This window comes from Entelurus aequoreus, linkage group LG04 (assembly GCF_033978785.1).
Source record: "Entelurus aequoreus isolate RoL-2023_Sb linkage group LG04, RoL_Eaeq_v1.1, whole genome shotgun sequence".
Classification (NCBI taxonomy): domain Eukaryota; kingdom Metazoa; phylum Chordata; class Actinopteri; order Syngnathiformes; family Syngnathidae; genus Entelurus; species Entelurus aequoreus.
The window spans coordinates 86641956-86652838 of record NC_084734.1 but is presented as its reverse complement, the minus strand read 5'-3'; the positions used below and the strand labels follow the sequence as shown (position 1 = coordinate 86652838).

Genomic DNA, 10883 nt, shown 5'->3' with positions numbered 1-10883 from the left:
ATTAATGAAAATTTGTAAAATTAACTGTTAAAGGTTAGTATTATTAGTGGAGCAGCAGCACGCACAATCATGTGTGCTTACGGACTGTATCCCTTGCAGACTGTATTGATATATATTGATATATAATGTAGGAAGCAGAATATTAATAACAGAAAGAAACAACCCTTTTGTGTGAATGAGTGTTAATGGGGGAGGGAGGTTTTTTGGGTTGGTGCACTAATTGTAAGTGTATCTTGTGTTTTTTATGTGGATTTAATAAAAAAAAAAAAAAAAAAATCAACCGATACTGATAATAATAAAAAACGATACCGATAATTTCTGATATTACATTTTAACGCATTTATCGGCCGATTATTATCGGACATCTCTAGCTACATATGTACAAAATATACCACATGATGTTAGTGCATCAGTCGAGGAAAATGATCAAACTACATAAATAACATACTGTAATTTGATTTTTAAATATTTTTTTTCATCTTGATGGATTGTAGCTGAGATAGGCTCCAGCGCCCCCCCCGCGACCCCAAAAGAGTAAGCGGTAGAAAATGGATGGATGGATGGATGGATTGAAAATTACCACCACTGAGTTGAGTGATGAACATTATCACATAATTTATTCAGAAAATATAAACAACAACAAATAAAGATACAACATGTATGTGTGAAAAAACAACAACAACATTGTGATTTGTATAATTTCAGAATGTGCTCGTTCTATTTTTAAACAAAGAAATCAATCTGAAGTTGTCTTTATTTTTAAATTATTCTTGCTTGATGTACAGCTTAAGTTGTTCAACACATTTTCAATGGGAGACAGGTCTGGACTACAGGCAGGCCAGTCCAGTACCCGCACTTTTTTACTATGAAGCCACGCTTTTGTAACACATGGCTTGGCATTGTCTTGCTGAAATAAGCAGGGGCGTCCATGATAACGTTGCTTGGATGGCAACATATGTTGCTCCAAAACCTGTATGTACCTTTCAGCATTAATGGCGCCTTCACAGATGTGTAATTTACCCATGTCTTGGGCACTAATACACCCCCATACCATCACACATGCTGGCTTTTGAACTTTGCGCCTAGAACAATCCGGATGGTTCTTTTCTTCTTTGGTCCAGAAGACACAACGTCCACAGTTTCCAAAAACAATTTCAAATGTGGACTCGTCAGACCACAGAACACTTTTCCACTTTGTATCAGTCCATCTTAGATGAGCTCGAGCCCAGCGAAGCCGACGGCATTTCTGGGTGTTGTTGATAAATGGCTTTCACTTTGCATAGGAGAGTTTTAACTTGCACTTACAGATGTAGCGACCAACTGTAGTTACTGACAGTGGGTTTTCTGAAGTGTTCCTGAGCCCATGTGGTGATATCCTTTACACACGGATGTCGCTTTTTTTATGCAGTACCGCCTGACGGATGGAAGGGCACGGGCATTCAATGTTACGTGCAGTGATTTCTACAGATTCTCTGAACCCTTTGATGAAATTACGGAGCGTTGATGGTGAAATCCCTAAATTCCTTGCAATAGCTGGTTGAGAAATGTTGTTCTTAAACTGTTTGACAAATTTGCTCACACGTTTGTTCACAAAGTGGTTCGTATACTGTATCTATTTATTTTGCTTCTATCATTAGGTTTTTCATTACCGGACAATCTATTAATTCTCATGGGAACTTGATAAACACAGGAATTGCTTACATCGATTAAATAAGATCTGCTCCTTCTGGAATATTTGTGCAAGTGCAATCAAATGTAACGTTTCTCATACCGTAACGTTGATCATCTTGTTCATTATCACCACTGTAACATTATCGTCAACAAGGAACCAGGATGTTGAATTGGAATTTCAGGAAGTAGAGTTGAATTCATTGCAGTGATAATATATCATTTTGTAGGTGTTTATTGCACATTGCTTTCATATTTTGCTATTTGTTAAATTTTTGTTGTGTTTTGCTTGATTGTAAAAGTGGAGCGATGTTCATATGTTGTCAATATTCAGTGTTTTATTGTTCATAGTTAATATTAAATCCCGCTTTCTTTATTTTAATGTACATTTTGGGTGTCCCATTCAGTAAAAAATTGTAAAATTCCATTCCGTTTTTTTGAGGTGGTCTGTCATAACGTTTTTAGAACTCTATCGCGACATTGTGACTTTTGGTATTAGTGTTCCTGAATTTTATTTTTTTTTACAGCTAAATGTGTATATATAATTTATACACACATACACATTGCCCCCCCCCCCCCCCCCAGACACATTTTTTCTCTCAATGTGGCCCCCGTGTCAAAATGTTTGCCCAGCTCTGATATGATACATCAAATTAAATCCTATGTTTCATAAATGTATTCTTAATTGACGATGAAAACAATTTACTGTAATTACAATGTAATATGCACATAAGGTAAAAAAAACACTAAATGTATTATACCTGAAACTCTAATATAAGACACTGCATATAAATATAAGTACATTAGTCACAATTAAAACATTTTATTAATCTAACTTAAGAAAAAATTATAATTTGACAGTACTAAGAAAAACATAAATACATATTTATATATTATTGTAGGCATTTACCATAACTTGCTATTAGTGTTCAGTTAGCAGTTATTGGCGCAAGCTGCCAGCTCACGATGAGGACGCTGGTTGTCAGCTGTAGCTATTAGCAACACTATCGTCATGATCCTATGACAGTTTGGACATTATTATGAGCCTCTGTAGTTTTTATTATATCCGCCCTTACTTTCCATTCTACTTCCTGTCTGCCTCTGTTTCCCTGCCAACTTTACTTTTGGCTGCAGCACCTGCCCCCAGTTTAGAATTTGGATACTCACCTGCCGACAATAATTAATCAGGAGGCTTCTTTTGTCCAGAGGATGGTGCTGGATTCTCTATCTATTCTCTATTCTCTCTTCCAAGTGTTTTTGCTCCCCGCCGCACAATTCCTTTATTTTTTTTGACATCAGATAGATTTTTACCTCCGCTATGCCTGCCTTCTCTGCATCTCGGAGTCACGACCAAGTTCATTTTGTTGACTATAAATGTTTGTCTCATTCATCTAATTTAACGTGACGAAAACAGGTCTTGTTGGGGATACAGTTTTTGAGATGCTCTGCAATAACTTTAATAAAAGACAACTTCAAAGATGCGACATCCTTTATATTTGAGTCAACAAAATGTCGACTAAAACTAAATCAATTTAGGCGACTAAAATATGACTAAAACAAAAGAATGCGACAAAAATTAAATTAAAAACTGCTGTCAAGATTAACACTGTTGATGATAACTAAGATGAACATATGTCAACAAAATTAACACTGCAATCAACAACACCCGAGCCTGAACGTAACAGCTATACTATATATTCTTTAAATATCTTAGTATTGCACAATAACAAGGTACTTTAGGTAATTTAAAACACAATTTCATACAGGATACATAAGTAGGGGGCATCGCTCCTTTACTTTATCAGTTTGGGGGTCCTTGGTCTGGACAACATTGAATAATACACGGGAATACACAATACTTAGACTTAGACTTAGACCAGGCCTGGACAATTATTTTGACTCGGGGGCCAAATTTAGAGAAAAAAATGTGTCTGGGGGCCGGTATATCTATTTTTAGGAAAACAAATAGAAAACATCACAATAAAGTCTGATTGAATGCTAAAAATGTTATGACAGACCGCCTTAATAACAGAATGGAATTTTATTTTTTTCTATGAAGGATAAAACACTGAATATTGACAACATATGAACATCACACCCCCTCTTAATCGACCTATTTTACAATCGAGCCAAATGCAACAAAAATGCAACAAACACAGCGAAATATGAACGTGAAGGGTAAAAAAACAAAAAACATCTACAATCTGATATATTTGATATATCACTAAGCTTTAGAACTTTCTTGTAAAAATCTCCTTCCGCGTCTGTCCCTGACACCCACATTTCAGGCTCTGGAAACACTCTGTGGAAACGCTCCCCACCCACACTGCTTGGTGCCTCGTCTGACCTGCTGTGACGTAGATTACCATAGTTACTAGTAGGGTTGTACGGTATACGGGTATTAGTATAGTACCGCAATACTAATGAATCATATTCGGTACCATACCGCCGCTGAAAAGTACCGGCCCGCCACACCCTAAGATTTTTTGTTAAAATAAAGCCAATAATGCAATTTCTTCTGGTCCCCTTTATTTAGAAAAGTATCGAAAAGTACAGAAAAGTATCGAAATAATATTGGTATCAGGACAACACTAGTCACTAAAATATCATGCATTGAAATACTTTGTAGAGTTGAAGACTTACGGTCATTAGAAAACATCACTGCACATCATAATGGCAGATACACTTTCCATCTTAAAGATCTAAAAAAAATATTTTTGAATGTCCGGCGGGCCAGATTGAAAAGCTTAACGGGCCGCATGTGGCCCCCGGGCCTTCATTTGCCCAGGTCTGACTTAGACAAACTTTATTGATCCACAAGGGAAATTGTTCCACACAGTAGCTCAGTTACAAAGGATGGAAAGGATAATGCACATAAGGGCACAAAAAGAGGGCGAAAACAAAAAGTATAATAAAGTAGAAAACAATTTACCATAGTAGCAATATAAAATAATATTTACATATTATAAACACTGATATATTATATTATTATATTATCATAAAGTATATACAATATATAACAAATCCGAATTACCTTGTACAATATTATAGCATATGTAACAGCTACAGCAAAAAAAAAAAAAAAAGGGCAGATACTGAATATTCAATTCTATTTCCTTCATTACGAATTTGAAATGCAAGACTGTTTCCTGTTTACAACCTCAATTCGAAAACGAATTTTGGAAACATTCTCAAGTCTGTCGGACTGTTTATTTTTATTTTTATTTTGAATTTTTTTTTATAAATGTCTGTAATGATAATCCAGTGTTTCCCATAAACTGCCAAGATACCTGTGGCGGTGGAGGCGTGGCCATGGGCGTGGTCACCATGACATCATCGAGTAATTTGCATAATTTACTACAATGATATGATTTTCTCTAAAAAGGCTCAAAAAATGTATACTTACTAATTAATAATAACAGTTTTGTTTTAAACATCCATCCATCCATCCATTTTACAATATAATTACAACACTTTATGTACATATTTATATACAGATTTGAACAATAAGTTATTCACTGAATTATATTTATTAATTGTGGTTCTTGCAAATAATATATCTTATAAAATATAAAAGCTAAAATGTCTCTTAAAGCTCTGCCCCTTTAATTAGTGCATACTAAAAATAATTGAACTTTAGCCTACTACTACAACCATATTATTTACCAGCAACATAAAGTGAAACAGAGGCAGAGGTGTCCTGCCACAGTCAGTAACAAATAAACAGAAAACAGTAGTGGTCAAATACAAATAAGGCAACAAGAGAAGTATCCTACACTTCTCTTTTGTAAAGTAAATCTGAACAGCCTATATGGGCATCTACATCAACTATATGATTTGCCTGAGAAGCTGGACAGGAATAAAAAAAAAAAATAAATAAATAAATATATAGATTTTTTTATTTTTTTATTTGTGGCGGACGTAATTCTTTCGTGGCGGGCCGCCACAAATAAATGAATGTGTGAGAAACACTGTAATGTCAATGAGGGATTTTTAATCACTGCTATGTTGAAATTGTTACTAATATTAATACTGTTGTTGATAATATTCATTTTTGTTTCACTACTTTTAGATTGTTCTGTGTCATGTTTCTCAATTGCTCTGTTTATTGCTATTCTGAATGTTGCTGGGTCGGGTTTGGTTTTGGAATTGGATTGCATTATTATAGTATTGCTTTGTATTGTTTTGTTGGATTGATTAATAAAAATACAAAATAAAATAAAAAGTCTGTCGGACACCAAAGCGATATGTCTCTCACGGGGGTTTTATTTTGAAAGTAACAACCGGAAGTGTAGCAGTCGCTCGCTTCCTCCGGCTTGACAGCCGTGAGTACTTCTCTCTCCTCTCGCGTGTCTCCTCTCACTGCGTGGACGTGTTGATAACCTCGGTCGTGTCTCGTCGTCCCTGCGCGGACCCACGACACGGTCGCCACGCCTTCGGGGAGACACTTTAAGCCGGCGTCAGCTCTCCTCTTGTGACCGCCGGTGCTCTCCACCTGGGCAGGAATCTTTTTTTTTTTTCTTTTTTTTGAAAGAGGAACATATTTTTTAACCCCCCACTGTCTTACATCAAATCACGCCTCTTTGGTTGCGTGGTTGTGCTGCTGCTGCGTGGACGCCTCTTTTTTTTTTGAGGGATATCACTTGAAGGATGGGGACCACAGTGTAGTGGCGGTAAGTTACAAGGTTATTTGTTTTTTTGTTGTGGGTTTTTTTTTCAGCCTGGCGTGTCATCCAGCGTGGAATCATGGGCGATGACATTGACATAATTGCAGCACTTTAGCGTGTTTTGCTGTGAGTGTGTGCGGGGCGTGTAATAAACCCCCACTCCTTCATCCTTTTGGTGGGCATGTGACGATGGCTCCCTAGTCAAACACCAGTGGGAGATAAAGATAGTGGATATTGACCACGCTTGTCATTGTTCTTGTAATCATTAATGAGTGTGGCTAGTGGAGGTTAGGATTCATGATTGGTTGGCTGGTCCGGAATATCATCAAAAGGTTCAGAGAATCTGGAGAAATCACTGCACGTAAGCGAAGTACTGCATCAAAAAGCGTCATCGGTGTGTAAAGGATATCACCACATGGGCTCAGGAACACTTCGGAAAACCACTGTCAGTAACTACAGTTGGTCGCTACATCTGTAAGTGCAAGTTAAAACTCTACTATGCAAAGCGAAAGCCATTTATCAACAACACCCAGAAATGCCGCCGGCTTTTCATAAATCGTAAATAAAAAGAGAATACCATTATTTAAAAATCCTTTTCAACCTACATTCAATTGAATAGACTGCAAAGACCAGATACTTAATGCTCGAACTGGAAAACTTTGTTATTTTTTTGCAAATATTAGCTAATTTGGAATTTGATGCCTGCAACAGGTTTAAAAAAAAGCTGGCACAAGTGGGAAAAAAGACTGAGAAAGTTGAGGAATGCTCATCAAACACAAATGCGTGAGCAAATTGTCCAACAGTTTAAGAACAACATTTCTCAACCAGCTATTGCAAGGAATGTAGGGATTACAACCATCTACGCTCCGTAATATCAGAGAAATCACTGCACGTCAGCGATGATGTTGGTAAAACCGACATCACATCAGTGTGTAAAGGATATCACCACATGGGCTCAGGAACACTTCAGAAACCCACTGTCAGTAACTACAGTTTGTCGCCACATCTGTAAGTGCAAGTTAAAACTCTGCTATGCAAAGCGAAAGCCATTTATCAACAACACCCAGAAATGCTGTCGGCTTTTCGTAAATCGTAAGTAAAAAACGAACACAATGATTTGCAAATCCTTTTCAACCTATATTCAATTGAATACACTGCTAAGACCAGATACTTAATGATCGAAGGGGAAAACTTGTATTTTTTGGAAAATATTAGCTCATTTGGAATTTGATGCCTGCAACAGGTTTCAAAAAAAAGCTGTCACAAGTGGGAAAAAAGACTGAGAAAGTTGAGGAATGCTCATCAAACATTTATTTGGAACATCCCACAGGTGAACAGGCTAATTGGGAACAGGTGGCTGCCCTAAAAGTAGATTCCATGAAATGCTCAGTCATTCACAAACAAGGATGGGGCGAGGGTCACCACTTTGTCAACAAATGCGTGAGCAAATTGTCCAACAGTTTAAGGACAACATTTCTCAACCAGCTATTGCAAGGAATTTAGGGATTTCACCATCTACGCTCCGTAATATCATCAAAAGGTTCAGAGAATCTGGAGAAATCACTGCACGTCAACGATGATATTGGTAAAACCGACATCAAAAAGCAACATCGGTGTGTAAAGGATATCACCACATGGGCTCAGGAACACTTCGGAAAACCACTGTCAGTAACTACAGTTTGTCGCCACATCTGTAAGTGCAAGTTAAAAGTCTACTATGCAAAGCGAAAGCCATTTATCAACAACACCCAGAAATGCTGTCGGCTTTTCGTAAATCGTAAGTAAAAAACGAACACAATGATTTACAAATCCTTTTCAACCTATATTCAATTGAATACACTGCTAAGACCAGATACTTAATGATCGAAGGGGAAAACTTGTATTTTTTGGAAAATATTAGCTCATTTGGAATTTGATGCCTGCAACAGGTTTAAAAAAAAAAGCTGGCACAAGTGGGAAAAAAGACTGAGAAAGTTGAGGAATGCTCATCAAACACTTATTTGGAACATCCCACAGGTGAACAGGCTAATTGGGAACAGGTGGCTGCCATAAAAGTAGATTCCATGAAATGCTCAGTCATTCACAAACAAGGATGGGGCGAGGGTCACCACTTTGTCAACAAATGCGTGAGCAAATTGTCCAACAGTTTAAGGACAACATTTCTCAACCAGCTTTTGCAAGGATTTTAGGGATTTCACCATCTAAGGTCCGTAATATCATCAAAAGGTTCAGAGAATCTGGAGAAATCACTGCACGTCAACGATGATATTGGTAAAACCGACATCAAAAAGCGACATCGGTGTGTAAAGGATATCACCACATGGGCTCAGGAACACTTCGGAAAACCACTGTCAGTAACTACAGTTCGTCGCGACATCTGTAAGTGCAAGTTAAAACTCTGCTATGCAAAGCGAAAGCCATTTATCAACAACACCCAGAAACGCCGCCGGCTTTTCATAAATCGTAAATAGAAAGAGAATACCATTATTTAAAAATCCTTTTCAACCTGTATTCAATTGAATAGACTGCAAAGACCAGATACTTACTTTTTCGAACTGGAAAACGTTGTTATATTTTTTGCAAATATTAGCTCATTTGGAATTTGATGCCTGCAACAGGTTTAAAAAAAAGCTGGCACAAGTGGGAAAAAAGACTGAGAGAGTTGAGGAATGCTCATCAAACATTTATTTGGAACATCCCACAGGTGAACAGGCCAATTGGGAACAGGTGGGTGCCATGATTAGGTATAGAAGCGACATCAGTGTGTAAAGGATATCACCACATGGGCTCAGGAACACTTCAGAAAACCACTGTCAGTAACTACAGTTTGTCGCCACATCTGTAAGTGCAAGTTAAAACTCTGCTATGCAAAGCGAAAGCCATTTATCAACAACACCCAGAAACGCAGCCGGCTTCGCTGGGCCCCGAGTTCATCTAAGATGGACTGATACAAAGTGGAAAAGTGTTCTGTGGTCTGACGAGTCCACATTTCAAATTGTTTTTGGAAACTGTTGACGTATACTATGTGGATGTATACTATGTGGACGTATACCGTATTTTTCGGACTATAAGTCGCAGTTTTTTTCATTGTTTGGCCGGGGGTGCGACTTATACTCAGGAGCGACTTATGTGTGAAATTATTAACACATTAGCGTCAAATATCAAATAATATTATTGATCTCATTCACGTAAGAGACTAGACGTATAAGATTTCATGGGATTTAGCGATCAGGAGTGACAGATTGTTTGGTAAACGTATAGCATGTTCTATATGTTATAGTTATTTGAATGACTCTTACCATAATATGTTACATTAACATACCAGGCACCTTCTCAGTTGGTTATTTATGCCTCATATAACGTACACTTATTCAGCCTGTTGTTCACTATTCTTTAGACATTTTAAATTGCCTTTCAAATGTCTATTCTTGGTGTTGGCTTTTATCAAATAAATGTCCCCCAAAAATGTGACTTATATATGTTTTTTCCCTTCTTTATTATGCCTTTTCGGCAGGTGCGCCTTATACTCCGAAAAATACGGTACTATGTGGGCGTATACTATGTTGACGTCTACTATGTATCACTATACATCAGGGGTCACCAACGCGGTGCCCGCGGGCACCAGGTAGCCCGTAAGGACCAGATGAGTAGCCCGCTGGCCTGTTCTAAAAATAGCTCAAATAGCAGCACTTACCAGTGAGCTGCATCTATTTTTTAAATTGTATTTATTTACTAGCAAGCTGGTCTCGCTTTGCTCGACATTTTTAATTCTAAGAGAGACAAAACTCAAATAGAATTTGAAAATCCAAGAAAATATTTTAAAAACTTGGTCTTCACTTGTTTAAATAAATTCATTTATTTTTTTACTTTGCTTCTTATAACTTTCAGAAAGACAATTTTAGAGAAAAAATACAACCTTAAAAATGATTTTAGGATTTTTAAACACATATACCTTTTTACCTTTTAAATTCCTTCCTCTTCTTTCCTGACAATTTAAATCAATGTTCAAGTAAATTTATTTTTTTTATTGTAAAGAATAATAAATACATTTTAATTTAATTCTTCATTTTAGCTTCTGTTTTTTCGGCGAAGAATGTTTGTGAAATATTTCTTCAAACTTATTATGATTAAAATTAAAAAAAATATTCTGGCAAATCTAAAAAATCTGTAGAATCAAATTTAAATCTTATTTCAAAGTCTTTTTAATTTCTTTTAACATTTTTGTTCTGGAAAATCTAGATGAAATAATGATTTGTCTTTGTTAGAAGTATAGCTTGGTCCAATTTGTTATATATTCTAACAAAGTGCAGATTGGATTTGAACCTATTTAATCAAAATTCTAAAATTAATCTTAATCAGGAAAAATTACTAATGATGTTCCATCAATTATTTTTTAAATTTTTTCAAAAAGATTCGAATTAGTTAGTTTTTCTCTTCTTTTTTTGGTTGAATTTTATATTTTAAAGAGTCGCAATTGAAGATAAACTATGTTTCAAAATGTAATTGTCATTTTTTTCGTGTTTTCTCCTCTTTTAAACCGTTCAATTA

At 36.4% G+C, this 10883-nt stretch overlaps 1 protein-coding gene across 2 annotated transcripts in view; it reads left to right on the top strand.

Annotated features, from left to right (window-relative positions):
- Positions 1-6006: 6006 nt before the first annotated feature.
- LOC133649119 (ras-GEF domain-containing family member 1C-like) overlaps positions 6007-10883 on the top strand; it is a 107944-nt gene continuing 103067 nt past the window's right edge. For both annotated transcript variants that reach the window (XM_062045922.1, XM_062045921.1), the window contains exon 1: positions 6007-6341. The gene's annotated coding sequence lies outside the window, so the exon portion shown is untranslated. The remainder of the gene's footprint in view (positions 6342-10883) is intronic.